This window comes from Lactuca serriola, chromosome 6 (assembly GCF_051521515.1).
Source record: "Lactuca serriola cultivar US96UC23 chromosome 6, Lser_US96UC23_V15, whole genome shotgun sequence".
NCBI lineage: Eukaryota > Viridiplantae > Streptophyta > Magnoliopsida > Asterales > Asteraceae > Lactuca > Lactuca serriola.
This window is the reverse complement of record NC_136413.1, coordinates 106,681,301-106,698,097: the sequence shown is the minus strand read 5'-3', so window position 1 is coordinate 106,698,097 and position 16,797 is coordinate 106,681,301.

Below are 16,797 nucleotides of genomic sequence, written 5' to 3'. Positions count from 1 at the left end.
AGAAGTGTCGTATGCTGTCTTGTTGGCTTGAGGCTGGGGAAAAGCAGTTTATGGGTCCCGAGATGGTCCATCAAACCGCTGAAAAGTTTAAAATAATTAGAGAAAGAATGTTAGCAGCTCAGGATCGTCAAAAGAGCTATGCTGACAAGAAGCGAAGGTCGATGACTTTTGAAGTTGGAGATTCGGTTTTGCTTAAAGTCTCGCCGTGGAAGGGACTTATAAGATTTGGTAAAAGGGGAAAGTTGAGTCCAAGGTTTATTGGACCGTTTAAAGTTCTTCAGAGGGTTGGGAACCAAGCTTACAAGCTCGAATTACCCGAAGAACTGAATGGAATTTATAACACTTTTCATGTGTGTTATTTGAGGAAGTTCACGGGAGAAGTTCCTGACATAATTCCAATTTTCGAATTGAGAATTGATGAAAACAAGAGGTTAATTGAAGAACCAGAGGAAATTGTTGACCGAAAGACTAAGAAGCTTCGGCGCAAGATGGTCGAATTAGTGCTTGTCCGTTGGAAACATTCGAATGGCCAAATCTCACTTGGGAAACGGAGAGTGACATGTTGAGTCGCTATCCGCATTTGTTTGTTGATGTGTGATTCTGGGGACGGAATCATCCTAAGGGGGAGAGAATTGTAACGCCCGCGTTTCCAGGCTAGGCATTTTCGTTGATGTAATATGTTGGGTCGCATTTTGTGTTGCGTCTATTGGGCTCGTTAGTTCGTCTAATATGTATCTCCGGTATGGGCCTGTCCATCCGTGAGTTTTGTTTAGGGTTTATTATATATAGATGCTTTCATGCATTCTTAACGTGAGATTGATAGAGATTTGATAGTGTACAAGTTCTTATCTTTTGTAACCCTAGAATCCTCTACAGCGGAAGTTCTTAGTCGAGCTCTGCTGAGGATTGAGTAATCTAATCATTCGACACATCTTGATTCATACTTGGGTTATTTACTGTTTATATATTCATTGCTTACCTGTTACATAGATCTAATCGATCATCAAGTTAATTAATAACTTATCAATTGGTATCAGAGCAGGAGGCTGTGTAATTCATACACATCTTTTCTGTGAAAGAGTTTGCGATTAGGGTTATTCCGCATTAACTAATATTTATTGAGCCGTCATTCAATAATTGACGTAACTCAGCATTTATTTGTTTTGCCCTAATATTATTCATTACAAGTCTGATCTTTCAAACAGATTAAACGATCAAGCATGGACGAGTCACAATCAAATCCCATCAATATCTCAAACAGCATCGGGTCAACGACGAAGATTCCTATTCTTTACACCCAGGATTATGAAGTCTAGGCACATCACTTCGAAGATTATGTCATTGGATCGGAAAAAAATGGATACCTTATTTGGGAAGCAATAGTTTCTGGACCATTTGCTCATTCTGCAACGTCAAAAATCATTAAAACTCAGAAAGAGTACAATGATCTGTTAAAAGACGTAAAGGATGTTGCTCAAGACGAAAAGGAAAAGTTTCAGTGCAACATTAAAGCATTGAGACTAATTCGATTCGCTCTTCAATCCGATACGTTCAGGCTAGTGAGTTCATGCAGCACTGCTAAAGAGATCTGGGATAGGCTGCGAGAGTTATATTCCACAGATGAAGATCTGGAGCATTCCATTCAGACTTTACTCTTATCAGAGTTTGGCGAATTTAAGTAGAATCCCGATGAAACTGTTACTCAGACGTTCAATCGCTTCATTGATCTTCTTAGTAAGATGATCAAACACGATATAGAAAGGAAGTTGATTGAACAAAAGGTTACCTTTTTGAATGGTCTTAGATCTGAGTGGAGAGCAGTTGTGTCCACTGTTAAAGCTCATGAGCAATTCAAATCTTATTCTTTGGCAAAGCTAGTAGGGATTCTGAAATCCCAAGAAATGATAGTCTTACAAGAGAAAAGTGTGGTTTCAAGCTTGGGATCCTTGGCTCTTCTGTCCAAAAGCAAAAGTGTAGTAGAGGATGAAGATCTCAACTTAGAAGATTATGATCTTACATCTGAAGATTATGCAATGATGGTGTCAAATCAAAAGAGGTTCATTAAGAAAAGATTCCCTACAAATAAGAATCGGAATTGGCAGGGAAGCTATAGTTCTGAAAAGGTGAGGGAGGAACCGAAGGCAGAAGAACCAAAGAAAGAGCCGAAAGCTGAAGGAGATTCTGGTGTGAACTGCTACTACTGTGGAGGAAAGAACCACTATGCCAAAGACTGTGTCTTGAAGAAAATGGAAGAGAAGGACGAGGAAAATGATGAAGAGGTTGTTCTGATGAAAAAACTAGAAGATATCAAGAGAAAGAAAGCTACTGCTAACCCTTCAATGAATGCTTTAATTGTGCAGGGTTCGGCAGCGGATGATGAGTTCGGTGGTGTGCAGGTCTGGTCAACCGACTCAGAGGATGATGAGGTCAGGAAGCCATCTCATGGAAAGGCGTATGTTGCTAGAGGTGAAGAAAGAAGTGGGAAGTGCTTGATGGTGACAGATGTATCTCAAATGAGGGGATACAATACAGACGGTGGGAATGAAGAAACGAAGGAGCGAGAGGACCTATGCTTCACAGCGAAACCTCTCAGCGTGCAATTCAATGAGCTTGATGAATTAATCAAGAAGGTACAATCCGTTTTTATTTCATATAAAGTCCCACAAAACTCATATGAAAAAGAATTGAAAAGCTTAAACTCAAGAATCTCAAATCTAGATAGCAGTTTAACTCAAACACGGGTCACCAATTCTAACCTAACTGACCAAATAAGCAGGGTATCTTCAAAGAGTGAGGAACGGAGGATGTGGATAGAGCTGAAGGAGTCGGAGCTGATTAAATCCAAAGACGAAAACATTTATTTACAAAGAGACAATTTGAAACTTTTGAAACAAAGAAATGTGTTTTGTTTAATTGCTAAGCGTCTTTATTCTAACATCACTCAACTTCATTTGAACTGTGAAATAGGACAGAAAATTCATCGCATGATTTTTCCCTTCCTTGAATTCAAGGAGGATGAAATCGACGCTGAAGCATATAATTGTGAAAGTGTAGTTTCTTCTGATGATGTGAATCCAACCTACATGTATGGTCTAGACAAAATTGAATCTTTCATAAAATCCAAGGACCATAAGGACATGCTGAAAAACCTTTTAAATGAAAATGATAAACTGAAACTAAGGACTGAAACCATACAAAAATTTGACTCATTGAATGCCAACTTGAGCTCAGAAAATAAAATAGATGTTGAAAACGCGTCTGAGCTTAATGGGGATGATGATATGAGTGAAATTTCTGTAGAGGATGAAGTTGACTGTTCTGAGTTTATCAAGAGCGAACCAGAAAACCACAAAAATCTTATTTCTGAAAATTCTGTGGAGTTTGCTCGTTTGTCCCAAAATAAGTCCCCGATTCTAGAAGAAAAGGCTGTTGTGTACCAAAAGGTGAGAACAACACCAAATCAGGTATATAAGGTCACAGGAGTAACCGAACATCAGACAGCCGAACTCACAGCCATTAGAAACGAAGATAATGCAGATGGTTGTGATGAATTCTTCTGGTCTGCTCCTATAGATAATGCAGACGAAACTGTTGGTCTGTCAGAGCGGACTTCCTGGAAAACCAAAGGCAGATATGTGCCGGAGCCGCTAAACAAGCCTGATAACTTCGACGTGCCAAGTACTAGTGGTACAAAAGAAGTTCCTGTAGAAGAAGTCACTCCCATGAGCGAAACATCATCAGTTCAAAGTGAACCGGCTGACAAAAGGCAAAAGCAAAAAAGCCAACATCCACCGACAGCCGAAGCAAGTAAAGGATCAGAAGCAGCAAAGGAATCTGAGATACAAGAAGAATCTCTCAGAACAAAAACAGTTTTGGTGATCTCAAAACGCCCATTTCTCTTATCATGACAAAAATTCCAAGTCAGAGAAAAGTACTATGAGAATGCAAGAAAGTAGTTACAACCGAAAGGACAGGTTCGGTTCTGAAAGGAATAACAACCGAAGGGAAAGGTTCGGTTCAGAGAACACCAGCTACCGAAAGCATAGGTTCAGTTCCGAGAGCAAAAGCAATCAAGGTTCAAGGTTCGGTCCCACTAATGACCAAAAACAAAAGGGGCACCTAGAACCTCAAGTCAAGAAAACTTCTCAGTCTAACTTCTCTCGTTCTAATTCTTCTCAACCCCATTCTAAATCCAATTCTGTTCAAACTCAAAATCCAAAACATTCAGCAGATTTGAAAGGAAAATCGAAGGTTTCCTCAGTCAAGAATGTTCAAAAGCATTCCAAGGCCCAAACGTCAAATCCTGAACCCAAACCGTCTGTAACAAATCCCAACAAAATTAAAGTTTTCACCATTAAAAAGAAAGATGATACAACTTTAATAAAAAGAACATATCTTGTTGACATCTCTCTTACTTTTCCTGTTCCTGTGAAAGGCTCACGTGGACCCAAGAAACTTTGGGTTCCTAAATCTGCTTGATTTTTGCAGGTTATCAGTGACAAGCAGTTCGAAGAAGAATGGTATATTGACAGTGGCTGCTCACGTCACATAACAGGGAGGAAGGAAGAACTGAGGGAATTTCGATCTCTTCCAAACAGCAGGAATGTCAAATTCGGGAACAACTCATACGGCACAATAAAAGGTTATGGGATGATTACAAATGGAGACTTCACGATTAGAAAAGTTGCATATGTTGAAGGACTACAGCATAACCTCATCAGTGTATCTCAGCTTGTTGGAGGTACCGGTCTTAAAGTTTCGTTTGATGATGAGGGTTCGGAAATAATAGAGAAGAAAACAAAAAGAGTGATTCTCAAATCGAAGCGCAAAGGCGAAATGTTTCCTCTTAATCTCAAACCTATCAAAGGAAATCCAGCTATCTGTATGTTATCCAAAGCACACTCTGACGAAAGCTGGTTGTGGCACCGAAGGCTCTCCCATCTCAACTTTAAGGATATCAACAAACTTGTCACCGGAGGTCATGTTCGGGGTCTTCCATTGCTCAAGTTTGATCGAGAACATTTGTGTGCTGCGTGTGAAATGGGGAAGCAGAGTCGTCAAAGTCACCCATCCATCATAAACACTAAAGTCGTTGAACCACTTGTGTTGATTCACATTGACTTGTGTGGTCCATCATCTATCGAAAGCATTGGTGGGAGCAAGTATATTCTTGTTATTGTTGATGACTTTTCACGTTTTACATGGGTGTTCTTTCTGAAGCACAAATCTAAAGCAACTCTCAAGCTAAAGATGTTCATCAAGCAGGTTGAAGTGCAGCTGAGGAAAGTCGTTCGCAACATCAGAAGCGACAATGGGCTGGAGTTCAAGAATAAAGAATTTGAAGACTTTTTAGCTGAAAAAGGGACCAGCCACAACTTCTCAGCTCCTTACACCCCTCAAAAAAACGGGATTGTCGAAAGACGAAACCGATCTTTGTGTGAGGCAGCACTAACTATGCTAAGTTTCGCTTCTCTACCTCTATATTTCTGGGCTGATGCTATTGCTGCAGCATGTTTTATGCAGAACAGGTCCTATCTCAATAAGCGTTTCACTCTTACTCCTTATGAGATCATCAACAACAGAAAGCCAAACGTCAAATTCTTCCACGTATTCGGCTCACGATGCTTTATCTTCAATTCTAAAGAACATTGTAACAAGTTCAACGTAAAAGCCGATGAAGGGATTTTTCTAGGATATTCTCTCACTTCGAAAGCATACAGGGTTTTAAACAAGCGTTCGAGGAAGATTGAAGAAACGTATTATGTGACTTTCGATGAAAGCTATGTCAAGAAGCTGAAGGCCACAGAAGAAATAGTTGGAGAAATCTTCTCTCAAACAGGCCAAGTCACAGCCTCGATTGCAAATTTGTTTGAGCAGTTTATGGAGTTGTTCGATGAACCGGAGAAGGCTACTCTCTCAGAAGCTAATGCAGCGGACAACAAAGTTGATCATCTGAAGCAAATCGTCGATGACGCTGCCAAACGACTGGGTGAAGGAGGATCAGTTTCAACTGAACCTTCTCAGCACGGTGCTTCAGTTGAGGGGGAGAATCCATCTTCTTCAAAATAGCCAAGTTCACAAGTTGAGGGGGAGAACTCTTCTCCAGCTGCACCCGAAAGCTCTACTGGACCCGAAGGTACTGTAGCTCCCGAAAGCTCTACTGCACCCAAAGGTACTACAACACCCGAAAGCTCGACACCACCCGAAACTCCTGTTGCTCCGGAAAGTCAAGATTTACCTGAAAGCTCATCAGTCGAGGGGAGTATGCCGACATGTTTTATGACGATGACAGTCAATCCGAACTAGAAGAGATGGTAAATGCTGAATTAGATCCATCATATGATCCAAATTACCCTCCTCTTGTCAAATGGACTAGAGATCATCCTGTTTCACAGGTTGTGGGTAATGTCTCTGAAAAGGTCCTGACCCGATCTCAACTGAAGGCAAAGCAAACTTCTCTATTCTTAAAAGTAGAGTTTTGCATGTTTAATTCTTTCGTCTCAAAAGTTGAACCAAAGACAGTTAACACTGCTCTTGATCACTCCGATTGGGTTCAAGCTATGCAAGACGAACTTAATGAGTTTGAAAGAAATAAAGTTTGGCGCCTCATTCCAACTCCTCAAGATGCATCGGTTGTTGGTCTTAAATGGGTCTTCAGGAACAAAATGGACAAGGAAGGCAATGTGATAAGGAACAAAGCTCGACTAGTGGTGAAAGGATAATGCCAGGAGGAAGGAATCGACTATGAGGAAACTTTTGCTCCTGTAGCTAGGCTGGAATCTGTTCGAATATTTCTTGCCTACGCTGCACACAAGAACTTTGAGGTCTACCAAATGGACGTAAAGTGCGCATTTCTAAATGGAGAACTCGAAGAAACGGTGTACGTGGAGCAACCTCCGGGATTTGTCAATGAAAAATATCCCAATCACTGCTATATTCTGGACAAAGCAGTTTATGGACTGAAACAAGCACCTAGGGCCTGGTATGAAACGCTAACCAAGTTTTTAAAGATGTCCAAATTCAAACAAGGTTCGGTTGACCCAACCTTCTTTCGTAAGAAGGAAGGTAACCACCTTATGATTGTTCAAATCTATGTCAATGATATCATCTTTGGCTCAACGAATCCTAGCTTAACAGCTGAATTCAGAAAGCTGATGGAGACTAAATTCGAAATGAGCTCAATGGGTCCGATTAACTTTTTCCTTGGTTTAAATATCAGACAGGGACCCGAAGGCATCTTTATTAACCAGGAAGCTTACACCAAGACTCTCCTTGCTAAATTCGGCATGATGGGAGACTCAAAGGATAAAGTTCCAATGGCGTTCGGCACCAAGCTCACTCCATCCTTGGATAAGCCAGCAGTCGATATTACGCTATATCGCCAGATGATCGGTTCTCTAATGTACCTTACTGCTAGCAGGCCTGATATAATGTTTTCTGTTTGTTATTGTGCTAGATTTCAGGCGAATCCTCGTGAACCTCATATGCTTGCAGTGAAGAACATACTCCAGTATCTCAAACGAACTACCTCTCTCGGTTTATGGTATCCATCAAACTCAGGTTTTTTCGTTCAAGCCTACTCAGATGCAGACCTTGGAGGTTGTGGACTAGACAGGAAAAGCACCACTGGAGGCTGCCAATTCCTTGACGGGAAGTTGGTTAGCTGGCAATCAAAGAAACAGACCTGTGTATCTTTGTCTACCGCTGAAGCAGAATACATCGCAGCTGCCTCCTGTACATCTTAAGTGATTTGGATCCAAAGCCAACTCCGGGACTATGGACTCAATATGAAAAAGATCCCACTATATTGCGACTCTAAAAGTGCAATTAGGATTTGTCATAACCCAGTGCAACATTCCAAGACTAAGCACATCGCACTGAGGTATCACTTCATTAAGGATCATGTGGAAGATGGGAACGTCGAAATTCATTTTGTTCGAACCACTGATCAACTGGCTGACATCTTCACCAAAGCTCTCCCTGAAGCATCTTTTAACAAAATTCTACAAGGGCTTGGAATGATGGAATCGGAGTCAGTACCAAAAATTACCTCTCAAGATCAAAAGTAAGAAGCGAAATAGACCGAACGTTCGAGTTCGGGTCTTGATCTGGTGTGCCGAAATAGACCGAACGCTCGGGTTCAGTTGTATCATCTGATTTTCGCCTATCACTCAAAGGTAGTTTCTATGGTTGTAAATCTTTTGTATCATTTTTCTTAATTCATTTATCTTATTGTCAAAATTCTTCTCCTTTTCGATCTAATTTTTTTTGGCAACCGAAATAGACTGAACGCTCGGGTTCGGTTACAAAATTTTTCTCACCCGAAATAGACCGAACGCTCGGGTTCGGTTCCAAAGTTTTCTCAACCGAAATAAACCGAACGCTCGGGTTCGGTTCCAACATTTTTTTTGTATAATTTTTTTATGTCTTATTTTTTTTATTTTATCAAAAATTCCAAAAACCAATTTTTTTTAATTCAATTTTTTTTATATAAATTCAAAAACTCCAAAACAATTTTTTATTGGCTCTTATTTTTTTATTTTATTTTTATGTCTCGTTTTGGGTAAATTATTTCACTAGCTAAGTGTCCCTAGAAGCATGCTGTTGTATGTGTCCAAAGCCTCATCTGATTCTGAATAATAGCCTTACTGACTTGGTACAAACAAACCTTGTCTTCCCAATTAGGCTCTCATAATTATTCTAATCATGAGCTACCTAACTCTCTTCTCACATGAGATAAGAGTTGTCTGCTTGGTCCCTATTTTTATAGCAGAGGTACTTTGGTTTCTTTATACCATCTACATCATTTTTCTCCATCTCACTCGTTTCACAAACGTAACCCTTGAGACTCTCAGACATTACCACTGAGGTTTATGGTTGCACAATTTCTGTGTTCATGATCTTAGCTTCGTGTCACTACGTGCTAAGTGAAACCCAAAATTCAATACCCATTATGCATTGACGGTGAACAATTAATTTGCTCTAGCTTTCACTAATGAATTGACGAACTTCTCCATGGGGGTACAACATGAAATCTCTATTTTTTTCTTTTGAGTGATTCCTATGAAATTGTTAAGTCCAATAACATTTCTTCCCTTGGGATCCAGTTTTAATTTTTTTTGAGATTTCACGTACAATAGTTTACCTTGCCAATTAAATTATCTCCAACCTACTTGTTCAACAGACTACATTGGTCTCACAAGTACTTTGTTCGATCTCTATCTTATATCAAGCTTAGGAATTCTGAATCGAAGCGAAAGCCACCCTCATAAGCCTAATTAAAAGAAGTCTTTCAACACTTCTTCATAAGTGTCTGATTGTTATTCAACGGGAAACCACACAAACACTTTAAAGTCTCTCTTGACTTTGAAGGAAGATATTCGTGCCCGGGATCCACTGCTTCGTGTCTTTATTGACATCACATAATCCCTCAAAAGTGTTGCTTTATTTCTTTTTCTTTTACACACTCAACACGAAAATCTTTTTGATTTTCCAAAATTCCGGTTTCATTAATTCTAAGGAATTTTAATTGGGTTGGCTGTTTTCAAACGTTGTGGTTAATATTGATCCACGTGGCGATTTAATTTTAAAGATGTCGTTTCATTCTAAAGGGATAAGATGACGAAATGATTTCAAACGGCGGGAGTCCAATCGATTTGATTTCAAACGGCGCAACAGGGAACCGCGTGCGAATAGGAACCGTTTCATATCCAAACGGTGTCTGATGGGAAGGCGTGTAATTAGGGCCTGACATTCTCTCTCATGCGTGATCATCGGCTATGCCAACTGTCACGCGTCAGTCACCTCCGAAAAACCCTTCGTTTATCAATCGAAGATTTGGGAAGATTTTTCTCTCTCCTTTACCCATAGTATAAAAGGCAACGTGATACTCCGTTTACCTCTTTACTGCGCCTATATTTCCAGAGAGCAAGAAATCCTTCAACCTTCACTGTTCATCATCTCTCCCACTTTCTTCACAGCAATGGCAGATTCTTCCTCAGTTCACGCAACGTCTCACATCCTGCCCATTCGCCCACAGCAGAGTTTGATCATCGATCTCACTCCTCAGGTGTACGATGCATTCATGTTTCCTATCATCGAATGCTTGAAGTACTCCTCCATCGCTCCTGCTCTTACCAGGGCTGAAGCTGTTCCAATGGAGTTCCTGTCTCAAATCTTTGCCACGACACACTACGACAAGGTCGTTGACAGGATTTTCTTTGATGTCTTTGAGCACAAGGCGTCGATTTCAAAGCAAAGGTTTTGCTCGTTGTTAGGGTTTGACGCTGATTCTTCGAGGGTTAATCCGGAAACCATTCCCATGGGTCATCTATTCAACATGTTCTACAACATGGGGTACACTGAGGTGCTTACTACGGTGACGAAATTCAAGAAGTCGTGCCTACCTCCACAGTGGAATGGAATGTTCACTGTTCTTTTCAAGGGCTTATCTGAACGAAGTGCTGGATCCGATGGGGCAAGTCGTTTATTTCTCTCCATCATGTACGGGATCTACAATGGCATCAACATGGACTATGGGTCAGTCATGTGGCAACAACTTATCCAGAGTCTCTCTTCGATCTCCCGGCACTCAGAGATCTCATACGCCCGGTTCTGGACTATTGTCACGAAATGGGTGATGGACAAGTACCACATCCCCATTGTCGCTGGTGCTCCAATGTCTTCGATTGGTACTTTCCATACCACGAAGATCATTGTGTCGAATGCTTCTAAGTTTCCATTCAATGGGTCTATCCCGGAAACGATGTATGGTGATGTTCCGGCTGACAGCAGGATCATTCAAATGTATAAGGAGTTCAGACATTCTGGTCCGAGGGATCTTACTCCAGAGATACTGAAATCAATCCATGATGCTGAAAAGCCTGTTGCTAGAGGCAAGAAGGCTGACAAGGGAAAACAGGTGGCAAAGGGGGCGAAAGGCCCATCTCCCAAGAAGAGGAAAACTACCAAAGTTGCTCAATCTCCACCGCAGAAGAGGAGAAAAACCCAACCGCGACGAAAGTTGATTATCGCTTCATCCTCAAGCGAATCTGAGGACGAAGGTTCTGATTCGGATGGATCTCAACGTGGCAACACTCCACCACGATCTCCAACCCCTGAAGTTCATGTTTCTCCTTCTCCTGTCTCCTCTCCACCGGTCACAATACCTTTTTCTATTCCCCCCATAATTGTTGGATAAGGTGTCTAAGTCCATAACTTATTTGGTACATACTTGACCCGACCCGGCATGGTCCATTTGGGTTGCACTTCACCCGAACTATTTATGGATAATTTTATGAGAGTTATACACATATGTTTATTAATATATTGTAAGTTATAATATATTAATATGAAGTTATTTAATTAATCTTAGTCTTAAATTAATTATGAATTAATTTAGAGATTAAAAGGAAGACTAATTAAATTGTGGGCTATTGTTTTATATGGTGTGGGCTAACACTCATTTGTTAATGGGCTAGGCTTATATGGAAGTCCATGGATGATCCATGGAGCTTTTAACCCATGGATCCTTGGAAAAGGAAAGGTCATGGGTTATTAGGGTTTCACCCTAACCATGCACACTATATAAGCATGCTTATGTTGCATGAAATAGCCACTAGTGTGGTTTTGTGTGTGTGGCCGATTTTCTATGTGTGTATACACTCTCTCTAAAGTTTTCCAAGAGTTTGTGGTGATTTGTGATTCCATTTGAGGCATTCACACTATTGGTGCTTGGCCCTCAAACTCCTTAGGAATCAAACTCATCATCAAAAGGTATGTAATCTCATCTAATTCTTTTATGTTTAAAAGTACCCCATGCCATGTTAGATAGGTTATGAACCTTGGAAAAATTATTATTTTGCATGTATTAGACAAACATAGATCCAAGGTTTATTAGGGTTGCATGCACACTTAGGAAGTGTTAGATTGCTCAAAACCCAACAATAACTTCCACCCCTCAAATACCACCTACTTCTATCTCAATACCACCACCAATCATTACCGAAGCAACAACCACCACCACTGCAGATGTTAGAACCAACATATCTGATATGGGGGTTCATACTAACGCACCAAAATCTACCCCAACACCCGAACCCGCACCAACTACCAAACACACCACCCAACCCGAACCTACCTTTACCACCGAACCACCAGCTTCACCACCACCATCTTCTCCTGCTCACGCATCAGAGGATGAAGAACCACTCCTTGGCGGGAAAAATATGACTTTTGACTCGGTCTATTATAGTTCGTTTCAAGTACAAAGTGATGACGATGACGACGCTCCTGTCACCCGAAGGCATCTCAAGGAGCTACATGACAAAATCGACTCGCTCATCGCCTCCTCTTCTACTTCTCATTCATCCATATCTGAAGCTACAATTCAGAAAATTGTTGAGGCTTTTTCCAAAGCTCATCAAGTTTCCCTTGATTCCGCCACTGCCGCCATCGATGCCTCAACCAAAGCCTGTCAGGCTGCGACCGAAAAAGTCGATAAACTATTTATTGATGTCTCTTCCCTGTTGAAATCTTTACAGGAAAGTGCTGAAGCCACCAAGACTACGCTGGAACCCATCATCAACCAGTTGGCTACATCAGTCGCTTATGAGCTGAAGTCGTTCACCTCTCTTAGACAGTCTATTTCGGACGATAACTCAGCTTTCAGAACCACCATTGAGGAGCGTCTCTCCAAGCTTCAAGAAGACTTAGCTGTCGAGAACTCTCTCATGGATGCTCTCGCAAGGAAGACTACCGCTCTGAAGGTCAAGAGTACTCAACTCTCTAACTGTCAATAGGAGATTGACTCTCTTCGATCTAAAAGAGAGGTGGTTAAATCGTGTGTTTCAGATGTCCACTCTGCTATCTCCAACATCCTTGAAGTACATGACCCCATCATCAATTATTCAGTACGACGTACCCTTGCAGAGAAGCTCGCTCTCGCCCTCGCTCTACTCAGCAAAATCGAAGCGCTCCTTGATTTCGTGTCCATTCCGAAACAAGGGGGAGAAAAAGAACAAGTGTCTCAACCACCTCCTACTTCAGCAACTCACACAACCGAACCTCCTCCAGTAGGCCAAGCCTCCGGTTCTGGTGTGAAAGACAAAGGCAAAAACATTGCTGAGGAGAGTGAAGATGATGATAAAGAGACAATTGCCGACATTCTGAAGCGGCAAAGTCGAAACAACGAGGCTGACATCAGTGCTCGTGTGGATAGAGAGGCTGAAGAAGCCGAAAGGAAAACAGAAAGAAGCCCACGACCTTCTTGAGAGCAGGAAAACTCTTTTTCCTTCCTGGACTCTTGAGAGGCTGATTAAGGAAGCCATTGACACACCAAGTATCTTGTGGCTGGAACCTGTGATCTCTTTAGATCGTTCCAATACTGTCGACTCACAGTTCGACATGCCACTAACCCGAAAGGCGTTTGTTTTTCATGCCTTTGACAACATTGCAGAGTTTCCTCATCCTCATCCACAGGTTGATCGGGACTTAATCGATTTTTATCTGAAGGCTGCTCAACCCCAATACCAGACTTGGAGCGCTTAGAAAATCGTCAATGTTCGGGTCCTGAAGCCGTACAGGGAAGGTAACTTCACCAATGTTCGCTTCAAGGTACTTCGGGGATCTGCCAAGACCGAACATGCCATCTCACTTGCAGATCTTCCCAACCTTAATCCCCATGATTGGATTATCTTGCACAACATCCTTCTGACAAACGAAGCTGAATATGGTCCGATCATCGACCATTTTAAGAGGATGCTTGTATGCTACATCATGGAAGTTGCTTTGATGAATCAGGAGATTGCGAGCGTATTTAAGAAGAAGCCTACCATATCTCCTATTGGCTCTGCCAGTGATCTCAACATGATGCAGATGGGGAAGATTGACCCGAAGAGAAACTCTGTCATGTTTACCAGGAACGAAGGATAGAAATGTCTTTTTGCCTTGGCAGACAAACATCTCTATACCACTGCATGTTTGGAACACGTTTTAGGGATCATCCATCGATGCAAGCAGAACACAGCGGATGATATCAAGTACTTTGATGATATGATTCAATGGTACATTCGGTTCAGACAGACTATCCTTGCTCTTATCACACGTCTGTTTGATACCGTAAAGAAGGCTCCCTCTGCTGGCCCAAGCAAGAAGAAGAAGTAGTCTCACTCCAATTTAACGCAAAGGGGGAGATTGTTGGGTCGCATTTTGTGTTGCGTCTATTGGGCTCGTTAGTTAGTTTAATATGTATCTCCGGTATGGGCCTGTCCATCCGTGAGTTTTGTTTAGGGTTTATTATATATAGATGCTTGCATGTATTCTTAACGTGAGATTGATAGAGATTTGATAGCGTACAAGTTCTTATCTTTTGTAACCCTAGAATCCTCTACAGTGGAAGTTCTTAGTCGAGCTCTGCTGAGGATTGAGTAATCTAATCATTCGACACATCTTGATTCATACTTGGGTTATTTACTGTTTATATATTCATCGCTTACCTGTTACATAGATCTAATCGATCATCAAGTTAATTAATAACTTATCATAATAGTCTAGGTTAACTTTTGTAACCCGTTTTGAAATAATAAGAGCGCATTATTTGTGTATTATGTGTTTCGTGCTAAATTGCTTAATTATGTGATTTGATTAATTAAGAATAAAATAAGTGTCAAAATTTAAGCGTAAAATAAACTCATTATCTTTGCATAAGGTTGTAGTGGCCGAAACGAGGTTTCCGAATATATATAGAACGCCCAAATCTGACTTCGTATGAGGAAGTTATGATTTTCTGAAGTTTCGACTTGGCTGTATGCAGCCCGAATACTCGATTTGAGATCGAGCGGTTTTTAGCCAAAACAATCTAAACGAGAATCGAAGATCTCGTTAATTGTAGTGAAACGATGAAAAGTTAGGCGAGAACGGACGTCGGGCGAAGAAGTTATGAATTTATAACGAAGTTTTCCTGTCCGGGCCTACTAAAAATAATATAATAAAAAAAATTCAAAATTAGCCGACGGAGTCTAAACGAAAGTTGTAGAGCGTAGTCTCACCTACGCGTGGATATAAAGAACGTCGAAAACGGAGTTCGTATGAAGAAGATATGAATTTTTGAAGTTTATTAAATAATTAATATTTAAATTTAATTAATAAATCCGGTATTATCCGAAGGGGAGTCATCAGACTCATCCGAAGTACGCCCAGCGTACAACGAAGCATGACACGCCTCGCACTCGAGTTCTTCGGATGACGCATGCAGTGACAAATTCGGACGCGTACGCCCCGCGTAAAGCTGTACGCCCAGCGTACTACGAGGCTTCAGCCTCCTATAAATAGGATGCGAGGGTTCCGGGCATATTTGTTCATTTCCTCTCTTTTTTGTGCCGAAGCTCTGTGTGTAAACCCCCGAAGCCATCCCGACACCCCGAATCTTCTATCCAAGTTTAGAAAGAAGTTTTACGCTCCCGAGATCCCGAGAAGTGCGATTCCCGAGCCGAAGCTCTGCCCGCGAGAAGTTCGATTTTTGTGAAGATCTTCCAGATCTACCGAAGAATACTACTTCTATAAGTCGTAGTGTTGTCTGATCATCTTCTGATCAAGTGAGTGTGTAGTTACTTTCTTCTAACGCATAATTATGAAGTATTTTATATAAAATACGTGTTATGTGTATATTTTATTGTTATATGTGTGAATGTATATTCACTCTCTTCTATCTCATAGATCTAATTTATTCTTTATGAAATACGTGTTATGTGTGTGTGCCTCATCTGTTATGTGGAATATGTATTGATTAAAGCATGATATAAAGGTTTTAAACTATGTATAAAAATGTATATTTTTATCTACTAATATGTTGGGTAGAACATGGGTAGATAGTTGGTGTGTAATAAACAAATGAGAGGTCTCGATGTTGTTTTTGATTCAGTCATCTAGCGGAGTTTAAATGATAACCACAGACTTTTCTAGACAGTCCTATGGAACGCTAGCAGGCTCGCCACCTGTAGGTGTTAATGAACTTGGGTGTTCATTCGCTGTACTCCAGCCCCCTCATGGTTGCCTTATTTGACTTATATTGCTGAGGAACCCCCGAAGCATGCGTTGTCGCCCCGATGAAATATTCTTAGACTAGGTCCCTTATGTTAGTTGTCTTAGGGACGTAAAGTGAGAATAACGGGAATGGGTAATTGGGTTATTGTTGGTTGGTGGAATTAAATATAATTATTTATTGTGGGTTGAAAACCCTATATGCTCACCAGGCTCCCAAGTCTGACACACTCAGTTTATTTGTATTACAAGAAGTGGCGCAAGGGCATAAGATGGATGAATCATCAATTTGTTTTGTTTACAAGTCTGTATATGTATATATATGTTGAACGACTTGTAATGTTATCGTTTATGCTTTATGGTCTGTATCGGAACATGACATCCCGAGTTTTGATTATATAATGAAAATACATTTCTTTACGAAATGCTTTGGTAAATATTATTTTATCATACTTTGTTTTTGGGAAGAAATTCCGCAACTCTTTCAAATCAAAAGGATTTACTCTAAAATTATTTTAAAAATGAAAATCGGACTTTTCTAGCCGTGATTTTGGGGATGTCACAAGTGGTATAGAATGCTTTTTGAAAATCAGAGTTTTGCTTCAAAAGGCAACCACTTTGGCTCTGATACCAATTATTGAGAGAAAAACTTGAGACACACTTGAACAAACGTTAGAACAAGTATAGTTGCGGAATAGTTTATCTTAATGGATCTAAAAGCTCAACAATAATAATAAGTTAGAGTTAGATAGTTAGAGA